Source organism: Gobio gobio (genome assembly GCF_949357685.1).
Source record: "Gobio gobio genome assembly, chromosome: 2".
NCBI lineage: Eukaryota > Metazoa > Chordata > Actinopteri > Cypriniformes > Gobionidae > Gobio > Gobio gobio.
Window position 1 is genome coordinate 53,747,375 of NC_137098.1, and position 19,082 is coordinate 53,766,456.

The 19,082-nt window shown below is 38.4% G+C and overlaps 1 protein-coding gene across 1 annotated transcript in view; it reads right to left on the reverse strand.

Moving 5' to 3' along the window:
- Positions 1-16,790, reverse strand: part of htr2cl1 (5-hydroxytryptamine (serotonin) receptor 2C, G protein-coupled-like 1) — a 122,752-nt gene extending 105,962 nt beyond the window's left edge. Inside the window, exon 1 of the mRNA XM_079803890.1 lies at positions 16,649-16,790. The gene's annotated coding sequence lies outside the window, so the exon portion shown is untranslated. The remainder of the gene's footprint in view (positions 1-16,648) is intronic.
- Between the last annotated feature and the right edge of the window lie 2,292 nt (positions 16,791-19,082).

Genomic DNA, 19,082 nt, shown 5'->3' on the forward strand with positions numbered 1-19,082 from the left:
ATTTACTGAATAGAAAGTGTTTGTATTCCTGGCACTGTGTGTGATACATGCAGACGTCTTTTTTAAACAACTGAAGAGTGATTCACTCTATAATTTTATGTTGCTTTATAAAAACCTTTTAGATTTAAACATTTCAGTGTTTTATGCCGAGTTCAGCATTGTTCTTATGCTTAGTGCCTAAACTCTATTCTCAGCGCCATGGGTTCAACACCACATGACTCACCTGTTCAAATAGACGGTGAAAAAAACAAGAGCTGCAGACAATGTGAGAAACAAGCCATAGTTTTGATACTGATAAGTTATATTACAGTTTGTCAAAAAACAATTGCCTGTTTTGGTCATGTTGACCTATATAGCATATAATATTGTGTCATATATTATAACATTGTATAGTATTTGAAATGGCTGTTCGGTTTTGCAAACAAATTCGACAGTAAATACATTAATGTGTAAAAATATCTAAATTTCACTCTAAAAAAAAAAAGGTTCTATATTGCACCAAAAATGGTTCTTGGCTCGTAATCATAGGGGAACCTTTTTTAGTGCTATATAGCACCAATTTTGGTGCTTCAGTGGTTCTTCAGCGGTTCTTCAGAGGTTCTTCAGCGGTTCTTCAGCGGTTCTTCAGAGGTTCTTCACCGGTTCTTTGACTAAGGTGCTATATAGCACCTCTGAAGAACCGCTGAAGAACCACTGAAGCACCAAAATTGGTGCTATATAGCACTAAAAAAGGTTCCCCTATGATTACGAGCCTTTTTTTTTAGAGTGTAAAAAGACAGCATGGGTAAGAGAGTGAAATCAGAAAAGAGGTTGAAAGAGTACGGCTGCAGGGGGGAAGGATTGTACCGAATTTAACTGAAAGTCCTTGTGTGGGAGGATAGATGTCTGAATGGCTCACACCTACTGTAATAGTCTGAGAGGTATTTTAAAGCCTCCTTCTGACACCTTGATCTACCGGTTTTTCTCAATGTACAGGACGGGACACAGTGTGAACAAAGAGGCACTTACACTCAACGCTCTTTCTATTTGGCACAATGACAACACGAGCATACATGCATGAGCTAAAACACACAAACACCCCAGAAGTCAATGACCTCTAACTGACACCTAACCCCAAATTTCCAAAATATCTAGCGTGGTCAATATTATTTCAGTTGTTGTTAGTATGGCAACCATACTGCTCACACTTGAAGTCCTTTTTTCATAGGATTAGAGATTTTAGGGTATGCTGTTTTGACTTACGGAACAAAAAATATGGAAACGAACATTTTTGCAATTCTTCAAAATGTTTGAATGCTCTTTCTAATGAGATTTGGAGCTTGTCTGAGGAACCATGTCAATTCAGAGACCTTTTGTGGAGGAGTTTGCTTTCGGAAACTTTTACAAAGTATCTGGACGCCACCGATGTCTGTAGCCATGCACAATAAAAAATAATGACTCTACTTGGCCCTGCTCCACATTTCACAACGTTATGGATATTAAGCATTTTCTGCTTAATAAATTAAATGTACTTGCATTTTTATGACTACCGGGACACTCCACATTTGCAGCTGTAACACAGAGGCTTCGCTGTGTGCCTAATATAAAGGTTGTCTATCGTGACAGTGCATTTTGAGGGCTAAAAGCACGATTCAGACAGAGAGGGACAGCCATGCTGGAAAAACCATATTAAACTAGTCTACTTATTTGTATAAACTTATTTGCTAGTCTTATCTGGTCTTCCATCTAGACTCAAGCTAGCTGGTTTTAGAGGGGTTTTGATCACTTTTCACCAGCTGAAACATGCAAACCAGTTGGATTAAGCAGCTTGGTGGATGGGTGCTGATGTGCTACACATATTTGTACACAATTATTAATTCATTAATTTACATTAACACTTTCTCATGCATTAAAACCTTCTGGTAATTGAAAAAAAAAAAATCCTACCTGCTTCTGTCTGTCTATTGAAGAGACGTACTTTCTGTTTGTCAGATCAATTCAGTACTGACACACAAATCAATCAGATTCAAATGTGTTTGTGTGTGTGTGTTCTGTAAATGGCAATATTGTGAATACCGCGGTGGGCTGCATTGTGGTCCAGCTCATATGTGTTCCAGGTGACCGACAGCGATTTATACAACAAACAGCCTTCTGAATACAAGTCCCACACATTTAGTACACGTAGGGTCCAAAGCCACATGCAAAGCTCTGTGTGTTTTTCCACAGTCGGAGCTTCAACCCTCACAGTCAGAGACAGACAGAATGCATATGAGGAATTGCTGTTGACACCAGCTGAAGTATTTCCAGTAAGTACTATGGAAACAGAATGTCCAAATTTAAAATTAGAACATGATGAAAATAGAACATCAAGACAAGAGAAAAAAAAAAAAAACATAGTCAAGGCCATTGTTTAGTTTAACGCGTCGTGCACATTTTGAAATTAAACAAAAGAGACATTAAGCAAAAAAGGCCATCTGTAGCCCTTCTAAGCATACCACTGAGCTACAAAGACTACACATTATCCACTCAAAGTCTACAAACACAAAATAGCCAGGTGTCTGTAATTAAAAGTCTTACTCTCTGGTAACATTTTAAAATACTGTTCCATCAGTAACGAATAACTGCACAGGAACAAAGGAGTAACGCAATATTAACATTCTAGTAACTGCTATTAACTAACAAGAAACTCTGATTAATTTGAAAATAATAGCGCAATTTTTTTTTACTAAATAGGATTTATAAGAAGAGTAGGTGACACTTTAGAATACTGTTCTGTCATTAATGAATAACTACACAGGAACAAAGGAGTAATGCAATTAACATTCTAGTAACTGCTATTAACTAATAAGACACTCTGATTAATTAATTGGTATTAGTATTAGTTAGATATTAGTATTTGTTAATTAATTAGATATATTAATTATCTATTTTTCATACCTCCCAGAGGACTGCTATACAGGTTTAAAATTAATGTATAATTCATTCAAAAGTGAAGATCATGGTAACCCATTAGTAATGACCAAATAGTATATTCAGGACTTATTATTTATTTGGAACAGTATTCCTAAGTGAAAAGTATTTAAACTCCCTATAATATTGACTGAGGTCATGGTAAGCTTTTGAGGTTTTTGAAAAGTTTTGGATTTTGGAAGTTTTGGATTCCTCTCCTCGGCCATCCTGGTGAACTTCTATCGCTGCGCAATAGAAAGCATCCTGACCAACTGTGTTGCAGTATGGTATGGGAGCTGCTCTGTTGCGGAGCGCAAGGCACTGCAGCGGGTGGTGAAAACTGCCCAGCGCATCACAGGGACTCCACTGCCTGCCATCGAACACATCCAGAGGAAACGCTGTCTGCATCGAGCTCGCAGCATCCTCAAGGACTCCTCTCACCCAGCCCACAGACTGTTTTCTCTCCTGCCCTCCGGCAGGCATTTCAGGATCCTCCGGACCAGGACCAGCAGACTAAAGAACAGTTTTTTCCCCAGAGCGGTCTCTTTATTGAACTCAAACCCCCGTTGATCCACTTCCCTCATAAACTGATAACTCTCCTACCTCACATCTTCCTTCACTTTGTTATTTGCACTACCGACTGTTTATCACAGTAACAACTGTTTACATATGCATCTTGCACTGCCATATCTTAACTGGATTATGCTCATTTGCACTGCCGACTGTATTTATAGTACCAATGTTTACATTTGCATTTTGCACTGTACTTCTAACTGTAATATGCAACCACTTTCCACTGCACTTTACACTTTTTTTTTTCCGGATAGCTCTGTCCATAATTTATTGCACTACCCTAATCCACTGCTATTCCTCATATTAGCCTAACATATTATTGTATACCTCTATCTGTAAAATTCTGTTTATAGTAATAGCCATCTGTATATTGTATTCATAGTACATATTCACCTGTAAATTCTGTTTATAGTAATAGCCATCTGTATATTTATTCACTGTACATATTCACCTGTAAATTCAGTTCTGTTTATAGTAATAACGTCTCTCTATTTATACATATTTATACATATTCAGTACATATCCATGTCCTGCACTTACGCATCCATTGTATATCCTGCACTTGCTGCTATTGCACTTCTGGTTAGACCTAAACTGCATTTCGTTGCCTTGTACTTGTACTTGTGTAATGACAATAAAGTTGAATCTAATCTAATCTAATCTAATAATACTTGACAGATTTGGTAACACTTGAGTCATTACTAGTGGGTTACCATGATCTTCAAAGTAATTCCTTTAGGATGTAGTAACACTTGAGTAATTACTATCCAAAACCTAACAAAAATCTCAAAAGTCAATGAGCATGTTTACATGCACACCAGTACGCTCACAAAAATCATCTTATTGAATTAATCTGTTGTCCAGGTTTACATGCAAACCAATAACCCGACTACACAAGTAAACCGCATTTTACAAGACTTTATTGGTAACACTTTACAATAAGGTTGTAGTAGTTAACATTAGTTAATGCATTAGTTAACATGAACTAACCATGAACAACACTAGTTCAGCATTAGTTTATCTTTGTTAACGTTAGTTAATAAAAATCCAGCTGTTCATGGTTTGTTCATGTTAGTTCACAGTGCATTAACTAATGTTAACAAGATTTTAATAATGCATTAGTAAATGTTGAAATTAACATTAACAAAAATAAATTAATGCTTTAAAAGAGCAGTTCATTATTAGGTCATGTTAACTAATGTAGTTAACTAATGTTAACTAATGAACTTTATTGTAAAGTGTTACCACTTTATTAATAAATCAGGATATTTCCCAGTGGTGACGTTAACTTAATAATTTGCTTATCTGACTCTGAGTATTTGTTTATTTATTTATTTAATAGGGACAGTGCGTGTTAATGAACATACACGATTGTACATGAATGTAAACACACAGGATTGTACCCCAAGGCTAATTTCCATCCGTTGTCCCGGGGGCTGGGGTCACAGAGGGCCACTGCACCATCAAACATTTTGTGCCCATCATTATTGCACATCCTCATATTGCACGATCCACATTATTGCACACACCTCACATTGCACACTACTCACATTGCACAATTCACAATATTACACAATCCACTCATTACATTACACTCATTACATTACACTCATATTTCATTTATTATGTTGGTTGTGATGCGAAGAAAAGTATTACAACATGTCAGTGGGAAACTTGCGGCTCATATATTAAGCTATCCTCTCATGCCCTTTCAGATGCAGCATTTTGACTGTACCACTTCTTCTGCTGCACGAGATGAGAGCACTTATAATTTTTTGGGTTGAGAAAGAGTCTGAGTTTGCGATAAATTTCCTCCTCCCTTAATGCAAAATGTCTGGATGTGCTTAATCCATAGTTAAGGACACGTTCCTGTCACATATATCACACATGCGCACTTCAATAAGCCCGCAGAAAGCAGGTTAATGCGTTTACATCTGCATTAGGGGCAAAAATCTAGCTGTGATGATTATGTTAAAGCCGTTTATGACCTTAACGCGTTTACATGATCACGTGCATTGTCGGCTTATTAAACACACTCATTACTAGAAAATTATCATGCTTTTCACTTTAGAATAATGTTCCAAATAATTAGTAATTCCTTCAGAAGGTACTTGAGTCATTACTAGTGCTGTAGGTTAGCATTATCTTTACTTTAGAATTAATTATACATTGTGCTTTACTCTCATTAATTATGAACCTGTGCATAGTAGTTCATAGTCTTTTTGGAGGTAATGTTTTAGTTAATTAGCTAATAGGGAAGTACCTCATTCAACTGAGTGCCATTACTAAATTTGTGTTCATTTATTAATGATGGAACAGTATTCTAAAGTGTTACCTACTCTTATTATACATCTTGTTTAGTAATAAACAACTCTCAGCAACAAGAACAAAAATGCTCAAACAGCTTTGCTCCTTTTTACTCCTGTGATTACATTTTCTACTTTTAAAGTAGCAGAGGCCTCATTTACAATACACTAAACAAGAGTGTTCCCATGTATTTAATGTACAGCTCTGGGGCCTTCAACCTTTTACAGATTTGGTGGATAAAATTATGTGATAAAAGAAAATTAAGAATTTTTAGCCAAGCTTGAAGCTTGAAATATTATTATTATTTGTTTTATGTACGTTGCCATTTTAACTTTAGCTTTGTTTATATTTGGCTGTAGTGAAAATAAAAATTCTGTGATAATTTAGTCATCTTCTACTACTTCTACAGGACACTAATAAGAATTTGTGAATGGCAGTGAAATTATGCAACTGATGATGGTAGGTCACATCACATGACATTGAGAACATGAATGATATACTACATAAACATTAGGGGTGCTCCGATTGATCGGCAACCGATCTCGATCGGTCGATAATCGCTTTGGGATGATTGATCGGCGGTCTCCAAAAAGGCAGATCTCATGAACCGATCGCATGCTGACGACATATAAAACCCGCACCTGCCGTGCAGAGCTAGGGCATGATATGCAGCAACACCGTCTCATTCTCTTTCCAGCGCGGGTAAAATAATTATAATGCTGAAGGTGAGGTACAATTCATATTTCTATATTAAATAACTTACGCAGTCATTTGAAAACTTTCTGTGGGACGTAAGTTCACAAACAGCGCGCGTGAATCACCGCGTGCGCGCGCTCTCTCTCTCCCTTTCAAAATGCTCAAATGGCTTCACAATTCACATCAGCGCATCGCATGTGCACTAAAATCGAGCTGCTCAGTTGACACAGGATTTGCCACTTGCACAATCGAGGCAGTGTCGCATCGTCACTAAAGTTTATCATTCGCATTTATTTTTAAGTCTTGCCAGTGTTCAAACCGCTCAGCACTCGCGCGCACGGTCTGGAGACACACACACACACACACACACACACACACACACACACACACACACACACACACACACAGGCCATCTCAAAAAAAGCTTGCGAGTACAAATTGACAAATTGCACTGAAATGGTCAGATACACACAAATGTATGTACTAAATTAGCGTCTTGACGAGTATGCACGTAAACCCCGTCGTGACTCGTGAGTGAACGTTTGTGCAACTGCATGTAACCTATCCGTGTTCGCTCTTAAAGTGACAGCTGTCGAATAAACTGCTGCTGTCTCTGAGTTTCTCTTTGTCTTGTGTTGTTTGATGAACCTTTATGACACTCACTGCTCTTGAATGACAAACTTTTGCAACCTTAAGTGTAAGGATTAATCTAATTTAATTTATTCAGGGAAGACCAATATTAATTTACATTTGATTTCTTATTAAATGTCTTTAGTATTTCTTACCTCAATACTAATGTTAGACCTACCTGAAAAATTGTTTTTAAAAACAAAAATGCACTGCATGATCAAATATTTAGGAGAGATAATTATATACATTTATTATATACATTTATTTGGGAAAGATGGCCTACAGTAGCCTTAAGTTATCTCATTTTCTAAAATAAACTCTTGGTGGTTCTTCAAGATCTTGACTCAGTTAATTTAGAGTTAGTTTCATTTATACAAATGGTGCAAACTCTGCAAGATTATAGATAAAAGATTGCCATTCCCCTGCCATTCTGTGATCGGCAGTGATCGGCAATCGGCAGATCATGATCTTGGTAATCGGTAATCGGCCCCAAAAATGCTGATTGGAGCATCTCTAATAAACATGATTATAATGGTCTCAAAGTAATTAGCCTACTTATTAAAGCTACACTGTGTGATATTTTCCCCCATCTAGCAGTTAAAAGGTATATGACCATCCAGTGAATATTAGTTTCTCTTCCTCTCAATTCCGATTTCGTTTTAACTCCTACGGTGGCCGATTTAGTCCAAGATTAATATGGCTTCCAGTTCGACCTCGTCCACATTCGACACGGTGCCATCGAGTGTTAAAACGCGAAAGGCGAAGCTTGAATTCACAGGTATGTCCTTCTTTGGCTAATGTACTTTCAAGATGGAGGGGCAACATGGCGACCCGCATTCGAATCCTTACCCGTATGTATTTTCAATGGCATATTATAAACTTACGAGAATACTTTATTACTTGAAAGAAGTAAATATACATTAATGAGCACATATATTTTTGAAAGAACTAAGTGTTTTTAGCTAAGAATAAACTAAAAAAGTTACACAGTGTAGCTTTAAAAAGAAGTATCTACTCTGAGAGTAAGTGAATATTTTGATGTCCCACATAACGTTTTTTTCCACATAAAAATATGTTCAATATCGTGCAATAATTGGCAGACCCCCTATTGAGGACCCCTGGTATAGCTTGAATGCACGGTTTCTTTGTACAACGCATAACGTCTGGCAATAATGAACAAATGTAAATGCACATTAGTTCAAGTACAGTGAACTAATCAACTATTGCTTGGCCCAGAGTTGATTCCTGAGCGCAGCAACACTGAAAAACAAACTGCATTTAACTCGGCATACATTGACATTAGAAATGTGTTTTACTGATCTTTCTGATAGATGTAATCATGTGTATACTGTGTAGAGATGCAGTGTGCGGGGAATATTTAGTTCGGGCCTGGTATAAACATGCAAATAAAACAAATGAAAACTGTTACTTTCCTGTGTATATTATAAACAATTCCTAGTAGCTGGAAAAACAGGTTCTACAACATGTTTTAATGAGTGATGAATTCTCACTCAACTGTACTTGGAACATGCTGGCAGACATGGATTGTCTGCCCTTCCACTCACTGTTACTATAGTATATTCTTTAAAATATTAAATCACTTTAGAAATAAAATTCTGATAATTTACTCACCCCCATGTCATTCAAGATGTTCATGTCTTTCTTTCTTCAGTCGAAAAGAAATGAAGGCTTTTGAGGAAAACATTCCAGGATTTTCAACGGGGTCCAACAGGTTGAAGGTACAAATTTCAGTTTCAATGCAGTATAAATAAAAATGTATATACTTTTAAACACAAATGCTTGTCTTGGCACCAGCGTCCACGACTTCATGCATGATGTAGTCACGTTGGAAAAATCACACGTGACATAGGCGGAAGTACCGCCCCAGTGTTTACACAGCGACCGTGCAAAGACTAAGGCCCAATCCCATTTCTACCCCTTAGCCCTTCTCTTTCCGCTACTTCCTTCGTTTTGCGCGTTCACGTGAAGGGGTAGGGGTGTCTGGATTCTCTTTTGGCTGGAGTGGTAGGGGTAAGGGGAAGGGCCAGATAGCCTTTCAAATGAAGATTTTTCAGGACCACACTTCGAACGAAGGGGTATGAGGATTTTCCCTCCACCGACTACCGTGCTGCATAGAATGTGTGTATGTTGCCACTCGATCACTTGTGTATCGCCTGGCTGCCAGTTTCTCCGTTGCTTGCTAAACGCACTATTTGAGTGATGTGAACACATAATAATAGTTTAAAAATATATATATCTGGTCATCCTTCATAACGCAGTCCATATTTACATCACGTATCGTCTGTAAACTCTTGCGTTACCAAGGCAAAGACTGACTTGACGTATAATGTATGAACATTATCGCAGCACCACAGTAGAAAAGGAAACCATATCCGTACCGGCCGGCTCGGATCAGCACGGAATGGAACGGTTAATAAACAAAGATAACAGTTTGGCCCGATGGAAAAGCGGCTTCACTAGTCTTGTATGTTCTGTATCGTTTTAAGAAACTCTGGCTCATACGTTTTTGAACTGAAAACGAGCGCCATTTTATTAAGTCCAAATACAGCGCAAAACTCTGTTGGGAGTGAGTAATTTGTTAAACGTGCTTGCGCCTGATTTCTGTTAGATATAGCCTACGCACTTCATTGCTGTTCATACTGGTTAAATGTCACAGGACACTAATAAAAGAAACGGGGTATGATGACGTGTAATGGTATAGTAGTGGTGTCCCATTTCTTAGGGGAATATTTTCACCCCTACGCCTTGGCACTCTGTTGTGTGGAATGGGTAGGTGTAGGGGTAGGGGAAGGCGAAGGGGTATAAAACAGAATTGGGATTGGGCCTAAGTCACCCTTTACAAAAAAAAGGTACCCTACCCTAGTGTTTTAAACTGGAGTACACAGGCGAACATCACGTCATGCATGACCTTTGCAACATGATTACATAATGCGTTAAGTCGTGAACGCTAGTGCCAGGACGAGCATTTGTGGTTTAAAAGTATATATTTATCTTTTTTTTCTTTGAAAATGACTTGTTTCGCTAGATAAGACCCTTATTCCTCAGATGGGATCGTGTAGAGCCCTTTAAAAGAGCCCACTGAAACTGCAATTTGGACCTTCAACCCATTGGACCCTGTTGAAGTCCACTATATGGAGAAAAATCCAGGAACGTTTTCCTCAAAAACCTTAATTTCTTTTCGACTGAAGACAGAAAGACATGGAAATCTTGGATGACATGGGGGTGAGTAAATGATCAGGAAATTTTAATCTCTTCAAAAGCTTCAACATGATATTCTACTGTTCAATTTGAAAACCCTAGGGTTAGAACTACAAGACATTTCTCTAGTTATCAGTACACTACGTACAGTACACACAGAGAAAATCAACATTTGAGATTCACTCCCGCAAGTAAATGTGGATGTCACTTCCATTTGTCCTTTTGCTAATAAACAGACTGCTGTATAAGCTATATTATATCAGGCCAATACTGCATTATGCTATCCTTGCTGAAGTTCTGATCCGAACTGCTGACACCATCACATAGGGTGTAACAACTGGAAACAGGCTTCTGGAATGAACATAAGTCTCCAAAGGCATGTCACATTAAAGGAACACCTCACCAGTCAAGTCATGTGAAAGGAAAGAGAGGTGCAGTGACAGTGCCAAAGACATTTTCTACACTCATGAATACTGAACAACTGAAGAGAAACAGGCACTAGATTTTTCTTATTCTGGTCAGTCTATTTCCTTCATGAGGGAAGCCAAAAGTCTTTGATGGCAACTCATGAACTAAACTCCTGAGAACTGTACTATACTCCTGAGAACACAACTTTGTCAGTTTCATCTGATACATAAAAACCTAGTTAAAATTAGCACCTACCTATGCGACTCCTCTCTAACCTTTGAAAAACTGGTAATATTTTTAATGTTTTTGAAAGAAGTCTCTTATGCTCACCAAGACATCACTTATTTGATCAAAATACAGTAAAAACAGTAATGTTGAGAAATATTATTACAATTCAAAACGTTCTCCGCCATTGACGGACATTTCCATCACTTGTGTTGTGAGAAAACGCTTCTTCGCCATTGACAGAATTTTCCGGCTTTCCGTGTTTTCACTGTTATATGGTATGGGGCCGCTATTGCACATCTCCTGAAATATCTCCTGATCAAAACACGTGCGAGGAAGATGCAGAAAAATGCAATATCATATGTAATCATAAGCATATGTAAAATAACGCAATAAATCAAAACTGCCTAATGTTACTGAATGAAAAGACAACCCAGGACAAGCTATTCAAGCATTGGGCGTGTTGAGGGACTCGATATACTCCATTTGTTTTGATTATCGTTCTGATTCCGATCTGAATGAAATGTGATTTTCTCAGCTTTTTGCTCAAAATGTTGCTTTTTTATGAAACTTACAAGTGTTGATAAAATAAAAAAAAGAATGCATAAAATGTTTTTTTGTTTGTTTAAAAAGCAGAGGGTCTGTTCTTTCTTTTGATATATTGCATGTTCAGATATCCATACAACAAAATATTCTGGGGGACATGAGAGTTTTGTGAAAATGATCAAAAACGCTTGCGTGGCTGGCAACTTTTTTCAAACACGCTGGCGGGTAAAGAATTAATTGTATTTTTTGTGGTGACAAAGCTGAATTTTCAGCAGCCATTACTTCAGTGTCACATGGATCCTTCAGAAATCATTCTAATATGCTGATTCGGTGCTCAAGAATCTCAAAAAAGTCTTTACTGTCACTTTTGATCAATTGAATAAAAGTATACACTGACCTCAAACTTTTGAACAATAAATGTTACGTTTAGTCACAAGTGTGGGAAATGTGACCTCTCAGAATATCGAAATGCCTCTTTGTGTGATTCATCCCAGCACTGATGCTGCCCAGGGAAGAAAAGTGACATATGGGGCATTTCTTGTATTTTGACATCTAAAAAAAAGACAGACTCAAGGGGAAGCGGCCAGAGAAACTCCCCTATGCTGTGGCACTAAACCTGGGATGTCTTTAGTCCCCAGGGTGGAACACTGTGACAGGTGGGTTGTTTCTGTAGCTTGTCTCTGGGGCTGTAATCCGTAGACATGGGTGCGAGAGCACACCAAGACAAGATCAGATCAGATGGGAGGGGGGGATGTGAAAGACCGACAGAGAGGAAAAGAGAGAAAAAGGCAGACAGGCAGAAAGGGAATTTTCCCCTGTGGAGACACACAGCGGTTTCCGTGCACTGCGCGCATATATTCATCCATATGTGTTTTTGTCTTTTGTGCCTGTTTGAGCAGCTTTCATTTTGCATAAATAAATTAAAGAACACAAAATGATTAGGCAGAGGATCTTCTAATGCGCATGGGGATGGTCACACCAACAAATTAATTAAAACTGGAGCAGGTCAGAACACCGGCTTAAGATTATTGACATTCTTTATCCCACCATCGATGTCTGCTGGATGTTAGTAAAAACACACGCGTTCAAAAGATATGCCAACAAACATTTTAAATGCAACAAAGACAAATGGCTATACAAACTAAAGTAATAAAAACGCAACCACAATCATGCCAAAACTACTACGAACTACTGTGTTTCATTCATGGTGGTGAGCCATTCCCACTGGGTACAATCAGACCTGACAGAACACTGACTAAACACGGTCCAGGGCCACACAGACAAAGCCTTAATGCCTGCACCAGCCAGCCAATTCATATTTATGAGAGAAACCCCAGAGAGAATCAGAACATTAAACATAAAACCAAAGCCCAGAACACCAGAACACACTTCCAGCACAGCCTCACATCATCAATTTCACTCCAGGGTGCTGACTCTAGATCAGTTGTCCACTTCAATACATAACCTAATGAGATCAGAAAGAAAATGATGAATGTTGATTCCAGATGGGCTAAGATGTATTATAAATGATGTGGAATGAATATTACCAAGACATGAACAAAACAAAATCACAACCAGGGAAATGCAGATCACATGTAGATCATTTCTAATGGACCCTTTTCACATTCACAGGGTTATCAGTGGCAGTCACCATAGATGGGTAAACGTATATAGTGGTGCAGGGCCGTGCAGAGAGTTCTGCAGGGGATCAAATGTAAAAAAGGGGCAATATGTAAATATATATATATATATCTTATGCTCATCAAGCCTGCATTTATTTAATCAAAAATACAGAAAAAAACAGTAGCCTAATATTGTGAAATTTTATTACATTATGTTCTTTTTAACTTTTTATTAATAAAAGAATCTTGAAAATAGTAGCACAGTTTCCATCATTGACATTAAATCCTCATATTAGAATGATTTCTGAATGATCATGTGACACTGAAGAGTGGAGTAATGATGCTGAAAATACAGCTGTGATCACAGGAATAAATTATATTTTAAAAATATTTTAAAATAGAAAACCATTATTTTAATAATATTTCACAATATTGCTGTTTTTTTATCAAATAAATGCAGGCTTGATGAACATAAGAGACTTTCATAATGCTGCATAATATTCAAAAATGGTAATATAATAAAGTCCTTTCACGTAACCATTTCGCCGGCCTACACTTCACATAATAGGCCTGTAGGTGCTGGTGGCACTTGGGGTTTGTTAACTTTGATAGTTTCATGAAATAGTAAACGGTGTATCAATATACATAAATACAAGTGAATTTAACACTTACCATTAATGCGACTTTTGCTGCTGCTGCATGGTTTTGTGCAGGGATTTGTTTGTTAAAATCCATTTTGTCAGTGATGCAATTTAAAAAATGAGACAAACCGCAGGAAATCGTTCCACAAACGTTAGTTCGTCTGTCCATGTCATTTTCAACCGATTTATGAATAAGAACAGAAAATTACCGTTTCACATCGCCCAATGGAATTTGAACTTGCTTTGCCAGATCACGATTGGTTGGTGTATAGCCTATACATGACAAACGGGCATTGGTGAATTGTGTAATACTTTAAAATATATAATATATAGATTTGTAATTAAATCAACACATTAGCTTTGATTATGGATGAAAAAAAAATATTGGTTTACTTTTTTCCCGTAAGGCCGCACACTCTCTGAAAGGACTATATTTGGCTCGAGAGCCGCTTCCGAACAGAGGAAAATCAGCTGTCAATTAAAACCATAGACTGTAAAAAAATATGGACGTAGTGTCCGTGACGTCACCCATAGGATTCTGATGAGCCGTTCTGAAGCGCAATGGTGGCTGTTGCCATCTTGGCAGCGCGTCATCGCGCGTCACTCCCGGATAACAGAAAATGGGCAAAAAGGCGGGACGTGGGCGGGGCTTAAGTGACGCGATGACTAACAGACAGCAGATAAATGGCTATCCACCAGTCACTCGAAGTGGCCACGCCCTTAATTATGCAGAACTTTAAGGCTTTATATAATGTAAACGAATGAGCTATAAAAAAATTCACCCCCCTCACAGTTGTCATGAAGGGCAAAATGAGCCGTATAGACCAAAAGCACAATTTGTACCAGGCTGTAAACATGTTTTATTCTGCTCTAAATTTGACCATTTTAACATGGGGCTCAATGAGATTCTGCTCCCTTCTGGATCCTGTCCCTAGCGGCCAGTCGATGAATTGCAGTTTGAGGCACTTCCGTATTGGCTTCAAGAGAAACTGCGGGAGGTTGCCGCTTGATTAAAACGCACGCGACCCATAGCAACGCGTTACGGCAACGCCTCAACAGAAATTGTCCGACTTTTGAGCCGTTCGTTACCATTGTATACATTGTCATGTTATAATAATCACATTTATTTAGTTTTATTGACCACGATATTATCATTGATATTTGTCTGAGAGGGGCACTTTTGATTCATTTTGAAAAAGGGCAGGGGCTCGAGCACCCAAAGCCCCCCCCCCCCCCCCTCTCCTCTGCACGTGCCTGTAGTGGTGAACAGGTGACTAAGCAAATATGATTGTTGTATTTCCACTTGTTCCAATAGTAAAAGAAAAATAATCCACAATAGCATTTCCACGACTTTCCAAAACAGAAACACTTAGAGAGATGGATTACGGTAGTCAGATGTCAAAATACCATCCGCCATTGTATTAGAAACATTCACAGCAAGTTTTTGTAACTTAATGGCAAAGTAATATTGATATAATGTACATTATTATTATTTCTTTTTAATAATAAAAAACAAAAAAGTGTTGCTTGATTTACAACGCTAATAATTGTAGAAACTATCACCACAGTCTGTGAAACGAACCCATTGGTCATATTGGTTGCATATCACCTCATGGCAAAGAAACCGTGGATTAAAACAGTATTTCATTTTAGATGCCTCATGGAAGCACCAAATAATTAAATGTCTTAAAAACAGAATCAAAATACTAACACACCTTTCTATAAAACAACAGGAGTTAACTCACTTTCATTCTCAAAAAGCAGACATAATGGTTTTTTTTAATGTAACGACACTAAATGTGGCACAATTACGCATGCACCTCTGCGCGCGGATGATGTCAGCCGTATTGCGTCATTTCATCTTATTACAGCGTCCACTTTTCGAACCTGTACGCGTCCTCACTCTTTCACGCGGGCGCGCGCCTCTCCAAGTCCCCGTTACTCATAGTCCAACCAGCGGGGAAGGAAGCTTGAAGGAATCTGGACACATCCCGTCGCAAAATGTCACCACACGAAACCAGAAGTAATAAATTCACTGCTAGTCTCAGAGAGATCCCACTTATTAAACTGACATCACCAATTAATCATCTATTTTAATTAGATTAAGTCAAATATACCTCAGCAACTACAATGAACGTGACCCATGCTCATAAACCTGTCTCTACATGTCATTGAATATGACACATAACTGGATTTCTTAGAGCAAAGACGCCACATTTAAATGCCACTAGAAGATGATTCATTTTACACTCTTTGACAGTGAGTCAATTGCGAACAATTGAGGAAAGACTCGCGTAAGGTCATGACTCCATCTAATGAAAAATGTTTGACTTAATGTGTTTATATCACTTGATTAATAAGAAGCGTAATAGATGTGGAGCGATGCGCAGAGAAAACACTAAAGTTCTGTTACACATCACAGCGCATTTCAATACAATCTATGAGGTTCATCTCCAACTACATAATAGCAAAATCACCAGCTGTGTCGTCAATAAAATCAGCCTTTAAAGCATTTACAAGATGTGTTGCCCTGCGCGCAGGATCATTGCCAAACAAAGAGAAGCCAAATAGTGCAATTACTTGAAATGGCTCGCATCTACATTCTTTAAACGTTTAAGAATTCATTCACTTCCCCAACTTACACTCGTTTTAAGTGACTGTGAGCACTTCGAACAGACTTTTTTAAAAATACTTTTTTAAAGAAAAAAAATATACATTTTTGTTAGTAAAGGAATACGTGATATTTCGCAGTGAGAAAAAAGATACACATCCATCTAAAACGAATTAAATAAATAGACACCAGTGTTTTCTCGCACGTAAAAAGAGAATAAATGTTATTTATGATTAACTCACCCATTAAGGAATCGTCGGTCTCCTCTGACCTGCCGGCATTCTTGCGTTTCTCTTCTCCTATTTAGTCTTTTCACTTTCATTGGTGACGAATTCCTCAAGAACGCAAGCCCGTGGCAGGACGAGGATTGTGCTCATTCAGACTGAAGCGCAGAAAGAGAGCGAGGGCGAGAGAGAGAGAGCGCGCGCGCGCGCACTGCCTGCAACCAGCCGCACAACAAACAACGCGCGAGGATCCACAGGCTGTCTGTTAATGCAGCTGCGCTCTGGCGCGCGGCCACGGGTAGCAAGGGTGGTGGCCAGCCAGTGTTTATCTGGAACGTATCTCGCAGTACTCGACGGTCCGGTTTAATTACTCTGAATCTGCAATTAGTGGTCGACTGAGCACTTTTCTCCCCTTCCAGGAAACAGTCATGCACAGAGATCGTTTCATAATAAAGTCGTGTTATAGTGCAGGCAGTGTACATCCAGTGCCAAAAGGTAATACCAGATGTTCAATTAGCCAGAAGTGCAAGAAAATACTCTCCATAATGCGTCTTTAACTACTATACAGGATACATGTCTTACAATTATTACAATGTACAGTACATATTTGTGCATACGGTTGCAGTGTACTTAAAAATAACACATCCAAAGTAGGCTACATCCATGCACACACACACGTTGTGTTTTCATGCTTTATGGGGATTTTCCATAGACATAAGGATTTGTATACGGTACAAACTGTATATTATATCCCTTAACCCTAAACCAAGCCATCTCAGAAAACTTTCTGCATTTTTACATGATTTATAAGCTGTTTTCCTCATGGGGCCCAAAAATGTCCCCACACGGACAAGGATTTTGGATATTGCCATCTTTGTGAGGACATTTTTTCCTCATAACCTGGACCACACACACACATAACCAGTCAAAATTGGAATTATTTAGATGTAATTTTTATGCATTTATTTGACCAAAATGCAGTGGAAACAGTAATATTGTGTAATATATTAACAACATTATAATAACTGTTATCTATTTGAAGTAGAGTGGGGCCATAGGTGTTGCTAGACCCTATTTATATGTCTCATCGCAATCCTCCCTAAAAATCTGTGATTAACCAAGCTGTCAACATCCTTAAATATCTGTGATTATGTGATTTCTCTTCACTTTGCTAAACCCAAACAGCTGCAGTGAGCTATCTGTGATTATTTCACTTAGAATCAACCCTTACCAGTCCTTTCATTTTCAAAACTTTAGTGATGGTTACATTAGGTATTATTCTTAGTCAGTGGCAGACACGCTCATAGGCAAGCTGGCAGTGTTCTGCACAGAGCACTACCCGCACACAGCTGTTCACAGATGTACACTTCATTTCTCTGTGTCTCATCAAAACGCTCTCCGGTCCAGTGAAATCTTAAAATAAAACGCAACTAAATCTCTCACCTTAACTGATTTACATCTATTGATAAACAGATGGCATTTGTTTATTAAAGCAAAATTGTCAATCAAGCGAGACTGAAAAAGAAAATGCAAAGCATTTTCATTTTTTTTTCATATATATATATATATATATATATATATATATATATATATATTATTCTCAGTGACGATACTATATTGGGTGGGGGGGGGGGGTGCTAAATTGACATAAATAATGCAAATATATCACCTAAACTTCTTGACAGGTTTAATGAGAGTCAAGAACCCAAATGCCGTCAATCCTATAAGGACAGGAGCATCAGCTCTCTTATGGGGTGTGACTAATCGTACCTAACAAAACACCTTTTCAAAGAGGCAATTATGAAGGACTGCATGGCGCTGTGTGGAGCAGAATACGATTAGATGGGATCTGCAGTTGAGCATTTTGGCACCAGCCCAGTGCTGAGTGCTACGTGTTAAATTATACAGACCCAGCATGGTTCCTACGAATGGCTTCGTTGTGCTTCTGACATATCATTTGTGACAACAGCGGGGACCTGAGCTTTCCCCTAAAGCCAAGCTAGGACAGATGGACCGAATGTACAGAGGCCAAATTGAGCTCCACGAGGGTTGGAGGGCAAGAGGAGCAGGACAATAAAATAGCCGGTCTATGATATGAATGAAGATTGTGATATTTGAAAGGTCATTCAGATCCAACTCAAATGTCTCAAGTATAATCATAAAAGCCAACACTCATTACTGGGGTTAGAGAGAACTAAAATGGATCATATAATGGTCCGGGAAGTTTAGTGGGAAAAAAATATATAATCCTTAAAAGAACAAAAAAAAGAGCATCCTACCTTTAGTTCCGTTCTGAGTACCGCCCTCCATCAGTGTCTCCTATGTGCATTAGCATCTGTCTAAGTGGCCTTTTTTGCGAGGTGATGAGTGCAGACCCCTGGAGGAAAGAAATTTTCCCTTCTCTCACCCAGGCCGCCGGCAAGTCTAATGGGCTTCACAGGAACATCTCCCA